We start from the raw sequence: 17,754 nt of genomic DNA on the forward strand, positions 1-17,754 counted from the left end.
TAAAAGGAAAGTTTATAGCACTAAATGTCCACATTAAAAGTTAGAAAGATCTCAAATTAACAACCTCACATCACACCTTGAGGAACTAGGAAAGCAAGAACAAACCAACTCCAAAGCTAGCAGAAGACAGGAGATAACCACAATCAGAACTGAACTGAATGAAAAACATGAGACAAAATAATACAAAAGATCAACAAAACCAGAAGTTTTTTTTTTTTTTTTTGAAAAAGTGAATACAGTTGATAGACCACTAGCTAGATTACCAAAGATAAAAGAGAGAAAATCCAAATAAGCACAATCAGAAGTGACAAAGGGAACATTACCACTGACCCCACAGAAATGCAAAAAAACCCCTCTGAAACTATTACAAACATGTCTATGCACACAAACTTAAGAACCTACCAGAAATAGAATAATTCCTGAAAACATACAATTTCCCAAGATTGAACCAAGAAGGAAGTGAAACCCAGAACAGACCAATAATGAGTTCCAAAACTGAATCAGTAATAAAAAACCTATCAACCTGGAAAAGTCTAGAACCATATAGATTCACAGACAAATTCTATTGAACACCAACCAAGAGTTGATACCCTTCCTACTGAAAGTATTTGAAAAAAATTGTGCAAGATGGACTTCTCCCAACTCATCCTATGAGGCCAGAATCATCCTGATACCAAAACCTGGCAGATAAAAAAAAAAAAAAAGAAAGAAAACTTCAGGCCACTGTCATTGATGAATATAGTTGCAAAAATCCTCAATAAAATACTAGCAAACAAAATCTAGCAGCACATTGAGAAGCTAATACACCACAGTCAAGTATGTTTTATCCCTAAGATGCAAGGTTGGTTCAACATATGCAAATCAATAAATGTGATTCATCACATAAACAGAAGCAATAACAAACACCACATGATAATCTCAATAGATGCAGTAAAGGCTTTCAATAAAATTTAATATTGCTTCATGTTAGAAAACCTCAACAAACTAAACACTACAGGAACATATCTCAGAATAATAACAGGTATTCATGACAAATCTACAGGTAACATACTGCTCATATTGAATGAGCAAAAGCTGGAAGTATTCCCATCATGAATCAGAATCAGACATGAATGCTCACTCTCACCACTCCTTTTCAACATAGCACTGGAAGTCCTACCTAGAGCAATCAGGAAACGGGAATAAATAAAAGACATCCAAATAGGAAGAGAGACATTCACACTATCTCTGTTTGCAGATGATGTGATTATAGACCTAGAAAACCCCATAATTTATGTCCAAAAACTCGAAGATCTGATAACTGTAGAACATTTTAGGTTGTAATGTCAATGTACAAATGCCAGTAGGATTTCCCTACACCAACAATGTTCATGCTGAATACCAAATCAAGAACACAATACCATTTACAGAAGCCACAAAAATAATAAAATCCTTAGGAATACAGCTAACCAAGGAGGTGAAAGATCTCTCCAACAAGAATTACAAAATACTGCCCAAAGACATCAGAAATGAAACAAACAAATGGAAAACCATCCTGTGCTCATGGATAAGAAGAATCAATATTCTTAAAATAATCATATGGCCCAAAGCAATTCACAGATTCAACGCAATTCCTATTAAACTACCAAGACATTTTTAACAGAATTAGAAAAAAAAAGGATTCTTAAATTAATATGGAACAAAAAAAGAGCCTGAATTGCCAAAGCAAGCCTAAGCAAAAAGAACAAAGATGGAAGCATCACTTCGTCCTACTTTAAACTACACAATAGGGTCACAATAACCAAAATAGCATTGTACTGGTACAAAAACAGACACATAGGCCAATGAAACAGAATACAGAACCCAGAAATAAAACTATACACCTACAACCTACTGATCTTTGAAAAAGTTGACAAAAAGAAGCAATGTGTAATGGAGTCCCTATTTAATAAATGGTGCTGGGATAACTGGCTAGCCATATGCAGAAGATTAAAACTGGAACCCATCTATACAAGATGCAGAAAACACAACTAAAGATGTATTAAAGACTTAAATGTAAAACATAAAACCATAAAATCCATTGAAGTAAACATAGGAAATGCCATTCTGCACATAGGCGCTGGCAAAGATTTTGTGATGGATGTGCCAAAATTAATTGCAAGAAAAACAAAAATTTACAAAGGGGACCTAATTACACTAAAGAGCTTTTTCACTGCAAATGAAACTATCAACATGGTAAACAGACAAGCCACAGAATGAGAGAAAATACTTTCTAACTATGCACCTGACAAAGGTCTAATATTCAGCATCTATAAGAAACTTAAACAAATTTATAAGAAAAAAACAACAACCCAATTAAAAAGTGGGCAAAGTAAATGAACAAACAATTCTGAAAGGAGAACATATATGGGGCCAACAAACCTGTGAAAAAATATTCAACATCACTTAAGTTGAGTTTTTAGTCATTAGAGCGATGTAAATCTAAACCACATTGAGATATCATCTCACATCAGTCAGAATGGCTATTATTAAAATGTCAAAAAATAACAGATGCTGTTGAGGTTCTGTAGAAAAGGGAACACTTGTACACTACTGGTAGGAATGTGAATTAGTTCATCCCCTGTGGAAAACAGTTTGGTTATTTCTCAAAATATAAAGAGAACCACCTTTTGATCCAGCAATCCCATTACTGGGTATATACCCAAGGAATATAAGTCATTCTGCCATAAAGACACATGCACATGTATGTTCATCACAGCAATATTCACAATAGCAAAGACATGGGATTAACCTAAATACCCAACAATAACAGATGTGGTAGATATCTGCCATGGAATATTATACAGCCAAAAATATACAAGATCATGTTCTTTGTGGCAACATGGATGGAGCTGGAGGACATTATCCTAAGCAAACTAATTCAGGAATGGAAAACCAAATACCACATGTTCTCACAAATATGTGGGTGGTAAACACTGAGTAGACATGGACTCAAAGAAGGCAACAACAGACATTGGGGTCTACTTGAGACTGAAATGTGGAAGGAGGGTGCAGTTTGAAAAAATACCTGTCGGGTATTATGGTTATTACCTGAGCAATGAAATAACCTGTACACCAAACCAGCAAGACATGCAAATTACCTATATAACAAACCTGCACATGTAATCCTGAAACTAAAATCAAAGTTAAGAAATGAATACATTTATAGTATAAGTAGTCTCTTAAAATTGGAAACAGGTAAAACATTATACAAGTATGAGTATGCACTTAGTTTAAAAATATATCTCAGTGTTTTACTTCAAAACTTATCTATACAAAATCAACTATCTATTTTATAGGAAATCAAAAAGAAAATAGGTTTCAATTACCAAATAGCAATTTAAGTAAATCAGTTAATAGGGTACATATTGCCAAGGTAAACTTGACCAACATGTTTTCATATATGCTTATTAGTTATAAAATTTTCACAGGTTGCAGTAAGTTTGCTCATTAAAAAATATTACTTTCTAAAATAAACCAGTAATTCATTAAAAATCTAATCTCTTTTAAAATATATCATTTAGTAATTTATTGCACAAAAGTACATAATTAGGTTGTGTTAGAAACACTCAGTATATCAGTAAGTTTTTCATTATTACAATTTATTCATAGTTTTAAATTAGGTTTTATCAAAGTATAATAAAAATTAGGAATATAGTTCTATGAGTGTAACCACCTTCATAATCAAGATATAGAACATTTCATCACCCCAAATAATGTCCTCATGCTCCTTAGCAGTGAATCAACTCCACCTGTATCCAGCCCTAATTAAATTTCAGTCTCCACGGTTTTGCGTTTCCCAAATATCAAATAAATGGAATAATTCAGCTTGTAGTCTTTTGGGTCCATCTTCTTTTATATAGTTTATGTTTTTGAGTTTCATCCATATTGCTGTATGTATCAGTAGTTTGATCATAATGGTAAGTTTTAATTTAATTTCTAAGGGTTTTCCCCTATGGAAAAGATTTCTGGGAATCTCTTTCTGAAAATCTTGTTCTTAGAACCAATCCAGAAAGTATGAGGAGAATTAAATCTTTCTTCTGTGGGCCCAAGAATGCCAACCGAGATTCAGAGAGGTTCATTTCTCCAAATAAAATAAAAATTACTGCTACTTGTGAAGAGTTATTATACCCACATAAGAATCCATTAAACATCATTCACTTATATGTGCACACAGATCATAAAGGCTATACAATTTATAACAGGTTTACCAAACACACCAACATCTAGATATACATTGAAGTAATGACTTGACATTGAGTGATGGATCCTCCTGGTTCCACTCCTTTTTGATTTGAGCTGGATTTTGTGGATTTACATTCTTTGCACTTCCTAGCAATACTTTCAGGATGTCATTTTCCTTCCTGGAGATTTACTTAGTTATATATTTCTCCACAGATTGGCTATTAAAACTGGTATTCCTTCGGCATATATTTTAGGACTTATTTTTCCTTTGGAATTGTTATCCACTACTTCTTGGCTTCATTTGATATCCACATATCATGGCCATATAACCAAAATAATTTCACAATATAAATATCCAGCCTAGTATCTCTTTTATGTTTAAAACACATATGTAAAATAATTTACTAAAATATACAATTAGATACCTAGCAGGAAATTACAATGTCAATATGTCCAAAGATAAACTTACTATCTCCTCTTGACTTTTTAACCTCATGAGTTTCCAATCTCAATCTATGACACTAAACAATGCCGAGCTTCCTTAGACAGAAACCTGGGATTTGCATTTGTTTGTTTCTTGTCCCTTCGACGAACCTAACTCCATTACCATGCATTGACTTGATAACTCTTTCTCCTGCATGTCTCTACTTCCTTAGTTTTTCTTCTTTTCCACCCTCACTTCCTTTAGTCCATGACCTATATGCTTTGATTTACTTTAGTATCATCATAAATGGTTTCCTGCTTCCTTGCATCTTTGCTCCATTATATCTTTTTCACGTAAGAATATTAACGGTATTTCAGAAAATGACATTTTATTCATTCTATTTATCTGTGGAAAATTCATTGCTCTAGGAAAATTCAGACTATCATGTAGCAGGTGAAAAAAATGTCTTTTCCTGCCCATCATTAAATTAATGGCTGTGGCCTCTATAAAAAAGAGAGGTTAACAAGAAAAAAACATACAAATATATCTATTTTAAGTTTTCTGTAACAGGGGAACTCTTAAAAGAAGATACAAAGAAATAGGTAAACTTGTGTGTTTTTATGCTTAAATTTGATGAAAAGGTGTATAGTTGTGGAGACATATTTGGACAAAGGAGGGTTGATCTAAAGGTGGAAGGAATTTATTAAGGCCTTTGTGTTCAGATTTTCTCTGTATTCCTCTGTCTTCGTATAAAGATCTTCCTTTCCTCTGGTTATAGGGAAAAGACCTCTCAAATTAGGGTCTTATGACCTGCTTCAGAGTAGATGAACTAGGAGAACATGAGGGAGGTCTTCCTGCTTGTGCTGTTTTCTCAAATAACAAGGTGGCATGCTCTAACTCCCCTAATGTCTACATTTTATGGTGCATCAGCGATCATCTCTGTGGTTTCATCTTTCTGTAAATATCCCTCATCTTCTATATTTAAAATTTAACAATGAAAGCTTCATCTATTGGCCTTCACTTATGTTGTTCTCTCTACCTCAGACAGTAATTCTTTATACATCTAGCTAATTTCCACTTTATTGTAAAGATGAAGCCTGAATATTACCTTTATAAATTAAAATTTGCCTGACTCCCCTACACTACAGTAGACATTTTTGCAATATTTTTTGTCTTAGTTTTCTATAGCTGTTGAAATAAACCACAAGTTAGTGACTTAATGCCATCAATTTATTACTTCAAGTTCTGTAGAAATCAGAAACAGGACTCACTAAATTAAAGTGTCAATAAGGCTGAAATTCTTTCTGGAGGCTCTAGGATTATACTAGACTTTCTTACCTTTCCCAGCTTCTGGAGGCTACTGCTATTCCTTGACTTGTAAACTCTTTCCTCCATCTTCAAACCAGCAAAATTGCCTCTCTCAGAGTCCTCTTCCTTGGTCACATCTTACTTTGCTCACAATTGGGAAAAAAAAAAAAAAAAAAAAAATCTCTGATTTTAGAACCCTTGTAATTAGATTGATCCCACATATGGTATCCAGGATAATCCACTCATCTCAAGGTTCTTAATCACATCTAGAGAGTTCTTTTTTGTCATGTAAGATAATGTGTTCATGGGTTTCAGAAATTAGGACAGTAGAACTAGGAGATTACGACATGGATATCTTTGGACAGAATCATTATCATGCCCACAACAGTTCCCATTTTACCTTCAATTCTCCGTTCTATGCACCAACAAAGAGTATTACAATCATTATTTAATATCTGTAGACAGAGTCTTGCTCTGTTGCCCAGGCTAGAGTGCAGTGGCGTGATCTCCGCTCACTGCAACCTCTGCCTCTCGGGTTCAAGCAATTCCCTGCCTCAGGCTCCCAAGTAGCTGGGATTACAGACGCCCACCACCATATCCGGTTAATTTTTGCATTTTTAGTAGAAATAGGGTTTTTCCATGTTGGCCAGGCTAGTCTCAAACTCCTGACCTCAAGTGATCCACCCGCCTCAGCCTCCCAAAGTGCTAGGATTACAGGCGTAAACCACCGTGCCCAGCCCGGTTACATTATTATATAAAGTATAGTATTTAAATTCTTTGGTTCGTATTCTCTAGAAAATTTGGAGTTCCTCTTAAGTATGTTTTAACTAAAGCAATGGCTACCCAGGATCTGGATGAAACTTGAGATTGCAAAGGAAATAAAGCGGAATATAATACAAAACCTACCCTACTTTATTTATAGCTAGAAGAAACATTATTCTCTTTTATCTTTGCCTAGAAACTGCTATTTTTTTAGAACTATATGTCATAACAATTACTGAAGGAACTTGATATTATTTTAGTTATTCTTTAGATAAGTTAATGTATAGCAAGTTATAGTCTTTTTTCTCAGCAAGCAATATTATATTTATATTTAGTGAAAATTAATTTCACTTTCTTTTAAAATATTTATTTTAAATATATTATTACAATATTTTAAAAAATAATTTTCATATATCTTCATAAGTAATTTCATGGAAAATAAGAAATGACACAATCACTAGTGACTGGTAAAACAGCTCTGCTTCTAATCTGAAATAAATTCTGTTTTCTCTTATTTTTATGAGGTATACTCATTAGCATTTTAATTTTTTGAAATAAAATTCGTATCAAAATGGTTGTATGTACTTTGATCATCTTTGATTCAGACGCATTGCTCACTTTCCTTTTGTTATTCTGTTTCAAAAGGTAGAGTCTTAGCCTCCTCCTCCCAAATCCTCATGCATAGATTCAATTTGGATTTCAGCAACGGGTAATACTGGAGAAGACTTAAAAAGCAAGATGCAAAGAAGGGAAAAATCAGGGTATTTGTCTGTCACTTTCTGCCCTTAGCAGTGTCTGTCTCAAACAGGGGATACATGTGTCTTCCATGATTCCATATGCCATCAGGTACCTACCATTTTTTTGTTGTTGTTCCCAGCTTTATTTATGATTTAATCACTAAATGATGGTCAGGTTTTCATCATTTTAATCAAATTATTGCATTGACTTTTCTTTCTTTGAACTAGTCATAATTGTTTTTGTTTCTCTGTTTAGGCTCTGTCATATATTTTAGGACCAGTTGATTTATAGAAATGTATTTAAACATCTCTAAACATAAAGCAACTTCTTTTGTGCACACTTTTAAAATAATTATGAATAAAAGATAACCTCTTATTTCAACAACAAGAGTATTTTTAAACATTGTTTTACTTGGAGAGGACAAATGAGCAATGTAAAATATTAAAAATATAGAGGAACTATTTAATTACATAATTATAAGATCAAACATATTAATGTGTACATATTTAAAATATGCAGTACAAAAATATATTTACACTGAAATATTTTTGTTTATACTCTCATTTCATGAAAGGTTTTCAGTTAAAATTTTGAATATACATCTTTCACATTGTTGATTTTGTCATCATTAAAGATGCATTTTGGGAATACTAATGATTTTTTTGTAATGCATCATCCTCATATAGTGTAATTGTTTGAGGTGGATTTTTTTCGCCCTGGGATGATGGGAATTTAATCCCATGCCACAAAAAGATATTTGCATAAAATTTTACAGACATCTTTCCACTTATTCTGCTGGAGTGTGACTACGATTCAGTCACATTTTTTATGGCTTTTGAAATGATTTGTAATAAAATTCAACTCTTGCATTTTATGATCATATTATTATGAATAATTACTGAATTTGTGTTGTAACTGCAGACTTTCCATTATAAAAATTCCAACAGGTGGTCTTAGCAAGCAATCAATGCAAGCAATTCACTTATAAATGAAAGAGATTAAAAATGAGATCTATTGACTCATCTTCAAATAGAACTTGCATGATTTATTTTATTTATTTAATTTTTTCTGACTTCATAAGGGTATACCTGACAAAAAAAAATTGTTTAAATTTAGGTGTACAATATGATGCTTTTAAATATTATACATGTGTGAACACATATTTGTCTGTGTATAGTATATATAGTGAAATGATTACCATAATCTAGTTACCTTTTTTTCTTTTGTATTGAGAACACTTAAGATCTACTTTATTAGCATATGTTAAGTGTACAATACAGTATTTTTAACTATAGTCATCATGGTGTACATTAGATCCCCATAACTTACTCATTTTCTAAGCAAAAATTTGAACTCTTTAGCCAACATTTCTCTATTTTCCCCACTTCCCAGTCCCTGGAAACAATCATTCTACTCTTCCTTTCTGCGAGTTCAATGTTTTTAGGTTTCACATGTATAGCGGTATCATACAGTATTTGTCTTTTTCTGTCTGATTACTTTCACTTAGCATAATGCCCTCAAGTTTTACCTATATTGTCCCAAATGGCAGAAGTTTCTTTTTTATGTCAAAATAATATTATATTTTATCTATTCATCCAATTAATTAATTTATTTATCCAACAGACATTTAGGTTATTTTCATATCTTGTCTATTATGAATAATGCTGAAATAAACATGAGAGTGAAGATATCTCTTCAATGTTCTGATTTTGTTTTCTTTGAATATATACCCTAAAGTGGGATATTTTTAATTTTTTGAATAACCTCCATACTGTTTTCCATAATGGTTGTAATCAATTTATATTCCCACCTATAGTGTAGAAGGGTTCCTTCTTCTTCACATCTTTGCTACTTGTATCTTTTAACATTTTTTAATAAACATTCTATCAGATGTAATTAAAATTTAAACTATTAATTCAAATAAGGTTTCTTTCTCTTATAATTCTACTAGTGGGAAAGAATACAAAATGAGAACAAATAGTATGATTCAGTTATGTAGTTAAAGCATTGATTTATTTTTTATTTTATGTGTTATATTAACAGAAAACTTACATTTACTGTCTATAACATGATGTTTTGAATTATATACACATTGTAAAATGACTAAATCTGGCTTTTTACCATATGTATAATCTCACGGAGCTGTTGCTTTTGTAGTGAGTACCCTTTATATACCCTCTCTTAGCACTTTTCAAGAATACAATATATTACTAACAATGGTTCCCAAGTTGTACAATTGCTCTTTTGAACCTGTTGTTTCTGTTTCCTGTTTTGTATGCATTGACCAATATCTCTACACTCCCTTCAATCATCCCAGTTTTTGGTAACCACCATTCTACTCTCCACTTCTTCGAGATTAACTTTCTTGGATTCCATATATGAGTGATATCCTGTGGTATTTGTCTTTCTAACCCTGGCTTATTTCATTTAATATAATGTCTTCCTAGGAGCATCCATGTTGTCACAAATGACAGGATTTCATTTTTTTTAAGGCTGAATGTGGTACATATACCACATTTTCCTGATTCATCCATTGATGGACACTTAGGTGTACTCCATATCCTGGCTATTGTAAGCAATGCCGCAATAAACATGTGAGTGCAACTGTCTCTTTGCATACTGATTCCATTTCTTTTTAATATATACCCAATAGTGAAATTGCTGGGTCATATGGTAGTTCTGTTCTTGTTTTTGAAGAACCTCCATACTATTTTTCATAATGGCTACACCAGTTTATATCACCACCAACATGCAAGTGCTCTCTTTTCTCTACATGCTTGGTAAAGCTTGTTATATTTTGTCTTTTTGATAATAGCCATTCTAGTAGATGTTAGGTTATAGCTTATTGTGGTTTTAATTTGCATTTCACTGATAATTAGTAATGTTGAGGATTTTTCATATACCTCTTGACCATTTGTATGTCTTCTTTTGAGAAATGTCTATTAAGATTATTTGCCCAGATATATTATAGAATAATTTTGTTCTCACTTCTTAAATATTGGCTCATTTATTTATTTTCATGTACTTTTAATCAGCTATTCTATATATTTATCTATACAAACACATGTTCTATATTTTCCTAACACATTCCCTTTCTATGGCTATTAATTTGATTGTATCTGTTTATTGTAACATTGTATTAAGTGTTTTAATGTTTTACTTTACTTCATATATATGTGCCTTCACACACATACAAACACAAAAGAATTCATCACTTTAACAAGCACCTTCCACGCCCAGATATCATTCTCTATCTACACTGTCCAATGTGGTGTCTATTAGCTTTATGAGGCAACCTTTGAGCACTTTGAATATGGCCAATTAGAATTGATACGTGCTGAAAGGGAATACACAAAACAAAACAAAAAACAGATTTTCAAGAATTACAATTTTAAATATAAAACATCTTGTTAATATTTTATATTGATTATATGCTGAAATTATATTTTGGATATATTAATTAAAATATATCATTAAAATTAACTCAATTTTGTTTTTACCTTATTTAATGTTGTTCCTACAAAATGTAAAATTATATATTTGGCTCACTTTTATGACTCACTTTTACTTCTATTGTACAATATTCTAGATAAGGTTGAGGGCATGTTCTATTCTCAAATAGTATGTAGCATATTAAGTAATAATTATTTGAATAATAAAAATAATTTCATAATGTGAGCATCCCATATTACAAATATAATGGATAATGTATTGATACATTTAATAAAGAAAATTAAATTTGTGATGAAATTTAAAGAATGAATAGGACTTTATCACCAAAAGCTAGGAGAAACATATGCCACATATGATGGCTTGGCTAAGTGATATTCTAAGAGATTTATGCAGATGCTCCTTGACTTCTACAATGGGATTACATCCAGATAAAATATTTGCAAAGTTGAAAACCTGTAAATTGAGCCATCATAAAACAGAGACCATTTGTATATAAAATGATTTGAAGAAGAGCAGGACGCTAGAGGTATGTAACAAGGTAGGTGGAATACCACATACATATCTAATGAATGGTCAATCTTTTAGGTATTACTTGAAGGGGCAAAATAGTTCAAGGTGACTATCTCCAGAGAGATCTGAAAGATATTTGTAAGAATCAAAATTATGACTAAGAGTTGTATTTTATTATCAAATTTAATCTAGTGAATAAATCCAATTTGCTTAAATCCTTATAAAATTCACACAATCCATTTTTATTCACAAATGTATATTTTTATTTGCTATTCTTCAATGTTTTCAAGTTTCTTAAAGAAAAGTTTCAGCATTGGCTGTATATGAAACACAAATGAAGCATGGTTGCTTAGGAATTGTACAATTTCAGTCGTGCTTAGACTTTTCAGAGTATTTAATTTTGAACTTAAATAGCCAAAGAAAAAGAAAATAATTTAGCTGGTGATTTCATGGTGCTGTTTTACTTCATTATCCCTTGTTGAGTCTCCTACTGTTTATAAAATTGAAAAATCACGCTGAGCTGAATATCCAATGACCTGAATAAAATTGTTTTTAGCATTGTGTATCTCAATGAACAAAAAAGTAATTATAGTCCATACTTCCTTTACGTGCTACCTATGTAACTACTGTTCGCTTATGTTGTGAATGTACCTTTTTATGATGACTCAAACTGATAGAATTAGAGATTACAATCAACATTCAAGATTAAGACAACTGTCATCCTTTCATTAAAATAGCAGTCAAAAGAACACATAAAATTTTAGAATAAAGCGAATTTTAGATTAATTTCTTTAATTCTAAAATTGTATTATTTAAATTTAAAGAGGATAACAAAACATAAAACAGTTTCATTATTTTTCTTATTAGAAATTCACATGATAATTTAAAAATATTTTATTAAGATTGGAGCTATCAGAGATGATGTGGCACATTAAGTGACAAAAAGTAACTGTAGCCCTTATCTGTTCACTTTAAACATATATGAAAAATGTAAAAATCATTGTTTCTACAAAGTCAATAATAACAGGAGAAAATGAATTTGTCTTATTTTTCAATCAACACCAATTTGAAATAAACTATAACTACTATATGTTTGACCAGTTATTATATTTTGCCTTGAACAATCATATATAAATTCATTAAAATGTTCTGACTTTCATTACCAGAGTCTTGGGGCAGGATTTTATTTTTAATCCAAAGTTCAAAAACCCTGTTCTCTTGATACTAATCAGATGATGTTTGTTTTCTTGACTCAATGCTTTAATTTAATTAAAGGTTCCTGCTGTTTAGAAACCATTGTTCTAGAATTTTGTTTTGTACTAGGAAAATAAAAATGACTACAACATTTTCAGTCCTTTAGAGGAGGGTCCACTGGGAAGTTAGATCCCAGTGTCCCAGAGGCTATTAAATGTAAGAGTAGTTTGGCACTGATTCACCTTAGCACAACTGCTAGAAAATTAGTTCGCATTAAGCTGCACTTAAGTAATTTAGGGCAGCAATACCCTTGTCTTAAAACGTCTCTAAAAATACGCGAAATGTAAACATGATGTCCACACATCCAACTGTCCCTAGGAGACTTTGATTGTCCTCCTGATTCCATGAGGTTCATCAACTACAAATGACAATTTAGAAGCTAGTAATTGCAACAGATTTTGTAGTTTGTTGATATTGATGCTTGTTTTAACAATATTTACCAGGAAGTTGACAAAATTACAAGCTTAGGAATCATTATCTCGTTTGTTTTACACGCATCTTCTGCTCATCAAAGGAAAATAATTGTTTTTTAAATAGCCTCTTTGACCTTCATAATACAGCTAGGATAGGAGTAAACAGTAGGGGAGTCAGATGAGCAATTAAGTAGAAAATACTTTGACAATTTAAAAAATGTTTTATAAAATGTAGTTATTCTCAAGTATATGAGGATAATATTGCATGACTACTGCCTATACAATTATGCTGTAAGCCAATTCATGCCCATTGCTGATTGATGGAAAAAAAGACTGCTTTTTTTTGTTGTTGTTATTTTCTTAGAGATAAATATTGTTGCATTTTGAAAAATTAACATAATCTCATTTCACTTTTAATATTTTTGTAAAGAATTTTTTCCAGGAATCAGTTTCTGGTATAATTTGTTCTCTTCAAGCTTGAAATAAATATGATTTTTCATCAACAGAATATACTCTTAAAAGTAGAGTGTCATTTCTTACTCTCATAAGTGCCGGTCAGCGAAACTAAGTAAAAAAGATCCACTAGTTCAGATGCGCAATTTCTTAATGTTGCTTAGTAGCACATCCTCTGCTTACGCCCTTTTTGGTGGGGAGTGCGAGTTTTGTTATAGATACTGATTTGTCATATATTTTAAGATCCCTACTCTTTGTTATTTATTCATGTAGAGACATATGCAAATGATATAAGGACTAATAGTGTTATAGATGTTATAAATTAATGGGACAATTAAATGTGGTAATTTTAATTATGATACAAGACCAGTGGAAGTAGAGTACTTTCGTGCAGAAAGTTCTGCCTAGGCTCTTGTCTAATCATTTCTATTATAAAAACAGCCAGCCAGTTAAACAGTAAAATAAACTAAATAACTCAACATTACGCTAGGCAGAACTTGTTGGTTCAATTTGTGTTTGACTTAAGGAAGGGACTGAATGAAACTATTTTATTAAAGACTCTCTGCTTAAGGAATCTGACTGACTGAATCCTATCTAAACTCTGTCAGAAGCTGACCGTATGTCTGGACAGATTAGGGAATTTTTCCTCCTCCTTTCTATAACTGGTAGTAATAATTTCTTAAACAACATAGTTATTGCAAGAATTAAATATGACAAATTTTCAAAAATGCTTAGACTGATGCCTTACTTAAAGTAGGCAAGAAATGAATACTTCCCTCCCTAAATAGAACTTCCAAAGCATGTGGCTAGGGAATGCAGCGCTGTTCTCCATGCCCCGCATTTATGCAGGTGTGCTGTGGACAGGGTAGGCTTATTTATTTTGAGTTAGAAACTGAAAATTATTCAGCGACCTTGCTTATCTTGCAGTATATAAATTGGACCTCACCAGAGAAAGAAGAATGTACAAATTCTATTAAATATATCATTTGGTAAGTAGAGACAAATCAATTTAGCTTTAAAAGGTATTTACTTTATGCAATTATGACATCAATATTTTCAAATTACTTCAAATTGTTGAGAACAAAGAAAACATTATCTGACCTGACTCATTCAAGTGTCAGACAATTCATGAAAAACTATGTATTGTTACAAAAGGAGATACAGCACTGTTAAACAATAAAACATTATTTTCTTGTATTATTGTTTTAAATTTAAAAAGTTAAAAAAAAATGTCTTTTTAACTCTGCAAAGAACATCATAATAAATTGTCAATTTGTTAAATAATAGTTAACGGTTAGGTCCTTAGCATTAACAGCCTAACTGGTAAAGCTCAAAACAACTGTAACGTGTCTTGATGAATGCTACAAATTTTAAGTGTACTTGTTAATTTGAATTTCTCATTTTAATAAATAAGAAAAAAATGAGCCATTGTAAGTAGGACAATATTTGGATTACATTAGCCACTGATTCAATATATTGCCACAGTAGGCATTTAAAAATGATTTGAATCGATTTTAAATTCATATATATACATTGGATAATATTATGACCAAAGAATTGTACTAGATAGTATGGGTATGTAAAGAAGATGATACATTACATGTTATCAAGGAACACATCCAAGCAGGTCATACACATTATGTAAGCACTATTGTGTTCTTTTTCAGCCTTTCAGTGAATATACAGACGTTCTTAGAGAACAAATGTAAAATAAATTGCAAATAATTGAAGATGCACTGAAGGAGCCCTGATACTCTATAGACAATTAGACAACAATTTGCTTTTGAACATAAGTGGCAAATGAAAAGGGAAAGCGGACTGAATAAAATATGCCTAAAACCTAAATTTAAAATCCATTGCTTAGAGAACAATAGACTTGATAATTGTTGAAACTTTCCATTTAGTTTATGCATTTTGTTCTCTTTTAAGCAGGCACCTGATTTTTTTTTCTACATGAAATATAGTTAATAATAGTCTGCAACATATGGATAGATAATTCTACCAAATAACGGTGACAATAATAAGCTTAACAGAATATTGCATGATTATTAAACAGTTCTAAATGTAATTTTTTTTCCTAGCTTGCTACTATGGCAAAAAGGCACATTTAATATTTTTAAATGGTGGAATGCTTTACATTTTGTATTTAATATAAATTCTATAGTTAAATTTAATATTTTTATACATATTAAATATTTTTAAATGGTGGAATACTTCAAAAGGTGAATACATTATTTTAATCTTTCTCTTCTTTTTCTATAGCAATTAGACTTGTGATAGTTTTTTTTTTTTTTAAACTTTAAGACTGTAAGAATAAAGATTCAGAATCAATGGAAATGTCAGGAACTCATGGCAGTATAGTTAACTATAGTGTTGTCAACCATCTGCAGTTAAAATATTATGTTTTACCATAAAATTTTATCTTTATTCTTCAAGTATTGGAACACTATTATGTTATATACTACTATCACCTTTTTTAAATTTATTCCAAAATGTCTCATATCACACAGTTGATGTAAATACATTTGCCCATGTTTTGAAAAATAACTTAATTTCCAATATTGAACAATATTGAACAGGCACAATGCTAAAATGTGCCTCATTTGAATGCAGTTCAAAGAAAGACATGATCAAAACACCTGTGCATGCATTGCACTCAAACTTTATAATATTTAAGGCACAAAAAAGTTACTCTCACTGAGGATATTATTGGCATTAAAACATCTTTCTTTCTACCTGCAGTATATATTTCAAAATTGACTTTACTTCCAAAACATGACAAACTCACATCACAAAGAAATAGTGAATCTGAAATTAGTTATTCGAGTTTACTTTTTATAAGTACGATTGTATGAAAATAATATAAAATCTCTAATTGCAGTCTGTAAATATTGGCATAATTTTCCAAGCACGTACTTGTTCCTATCAATATAACTAGATTTTCACAAGCTTGACTACAAACATACATTTGCTTAGTTGCAAATACAGATATTAATATTCATTTGTGGTTTGAATGATGTAAAAATTTTTTTTGCCATATATTCCCAAATATTTAAAATAATGGAATATTATTTAAACTGCCAAATGTTCCTTATGTCAAGATGATTAAATATTTTCATTATTCAACAAGCTAAGTATTTCCATAACTTTTCAAAAAGCTTTCAATAACCTTTCTCTGCCTATTATTGCAACATTAAATGTATCCAAAACTAACTGAGAAGGTACACATTAAGTTTTTTTTTTAAAGATAAGTTTTAAAAGCTTTTTCAATGTCAGTTCAGTGAGACTACCAATTAGGAACTGACATTTACAAATACTTAGCTAATTTCAATCATTATTTTTGCTTTTAAATAATTTTCATTTTTAAATTTAAAACATACCTTTCAACATTTTATGAAACAAGATTATAAACAGAAGGAATAATTGGTTATTCAGCCCTAGAATACAAACTAAAACCTGTTGCACATTATATTTTTCTTGACATCTTAGGTATTATTTTGATTTGGCCATCACACTTTACATAAAGGAAAGTTGAAAATGCCAATAATAATGAAAATAAAATTTTCTGTTTTATTTATCAATTAATTTTGAACCTTGGAAGAAAAGATGGTAATACTTATTGAGGTTCTTCCAAGACACTAATCTCTAAAACTGACTATTATTTTCTTTATATAAATTTATAGCTTCAGAATTGACCATTCTTATGAGATACACACTGCACCATTCAGCTGCCTGATTGACATATCTCCTTGTTTTATTCATAGAGTGCTGAAGTTAGTATGTCAAAATCAGAATTCTTGATTTATTACTATCCAAATCTCCAGTCTCACCATCTCTTTAAAAAATACCACCATTTACTCACCATTTCATCAACCTTTGTATTCTCCCATTTCTTGTCTTCGTTCCAATTTATAACTCATTTAATCCTATCTTTTTTATATTTAAAAAGTAGTTTAATATGTACTCTTGTCCTGCCTAACACTTTGGATAACTATAGACTGCATTTCACATTTACTCTCAAGACATTCCCTTCACGATATTCAGAATGATCTCTTTAAACCTTAATACATCCTAAGGCTTATATGGTTTCTCACGGACTTCAGATAAAATCCCAATCCCTTAATGTGGCCTAGAATTCTCTGTATTCTATTATTCCTTTATCCATCTATTCTTATTTATTAACAGTAATTCATTGAGAAAAACATTGTAGGAAGTGAAGGATGGAAATGGGAAATA

This window comes from Papio anubis, chromosome 3, assembly GCF_008728515.1.
Source record: "Papio anubis isolate 15944 chromosome 3, Panubis1.0, whole genome shotgun sequence".
Lineage (NCBI taxonomy): Eukaryota > Metazoa > Chordata > Mammalia > Primates > Cercopithecidae > Papio > Papio anubis.